Source organism: Geosmithia morbida (genome assembly GCF_012550715.1).
Source record: "Geosmithia morbida isolate 1262 chromosome Unknown scaffold_20, whole genome shotgun sequence".
NCBI lineage: Eukaryota > Fungi > Ascomycota > Sordariomycetes > Hypocreales > Bionectriaceae > Geosmithia > Geosmithia morbida.
The window spans coordinates 327,525-328,720 of NW_023336207.1; positions in this window are offsets into that span (position 1 = coordinate 327,525).

The following is a 1,196-nucleotide window of genomic DNA, read 5'->3' on the forward strand; positions in this document are numbered from 1 at the left end:
AGTAGTAGTAGTAGTAGTAGTAGTAGTAGTAGTAGTAGTAGTAGTAGTAGTAGTAGTAGTAGTAGTAGTAGTAGTAGTAGTAGTAGTAGTAGTGATAGTAGTAGTGATAGTAGTAGTAATAGTAGTAGTAGAAGTAGTAGTGGTAATAGTACTAGCATACGCAGGTAGCATATATAGTACATGTATCCATAGTAGCAATATATAACAATATATGCATATATGCCGTGATCGCAGCAGCAGTCGAGGTAGCAAGAATCCTTCCTACCATGACTACGAACATGTATCGGTGGGCATCATCAAGACATCGAACGACTCATCATTCGTCCTGATGAGATGATGTATTATCTGTATCACCACCAGTTGGGATACCAGCTCTTGCAAGTCACCACGACGCAGCAGAAGAATACGAGTACATGTATACAGATTACTCCGTGCTCGTACTCGGTCAGGGCCAATGATATCTCTGGCCGGATCGCACGCCCTCCCTACAAGGGAGTCGCTATAGTAATCGACACTACGTGATACACGATAATATACGACTAGAGTAGGAGTATCCGCAATACTCGCTGTTTCGCAGTGCATATCCAGTGCCAGTAACACTCGTAGTACTATGCGTGCAGCCGGGACGGGTATAATGAATAGTCTGTACAGATTACATGTGGCGTTGCTATTAGTCTACCTACTCCGTACCGACGGCATGTATATACATACATATATATATATATATGTACGTATATATATATGTGTATATATAAATATACAAGTATATATATACGAGTACATAGGCTAATTACTAGCATGTAACATTACCTAGCGTTGCCTCGTACGAGTGGTTTACTAGTACTCGTACTATTACTAGTAATAGTAGTATTATTACTTGGTTTTTCTCGGCATCAGATACTATTAATATTAATATTACTATTATTATTATTACTGCTACTATTGCTACTACTCTATTACTACTCTTCTGAGCAGCTGTCTACTACGATTAGCAGTCGTAAATAAGAAAACCATCACTCTACAGAGTATCCGTACTCGTACGTTGTCGTATTACTCCTTCCCTCGTAGAGCATACGTCCGTCGTACCTGCCTTCTTACTGTAGTACGGATCCTTTCTCGTCTTTTTTATTCGGCAACTTACGTTCACTTCACTTTTGTCTTCCCCATCTCCAATCTCTCCTCTCTCTCTCCTCCCC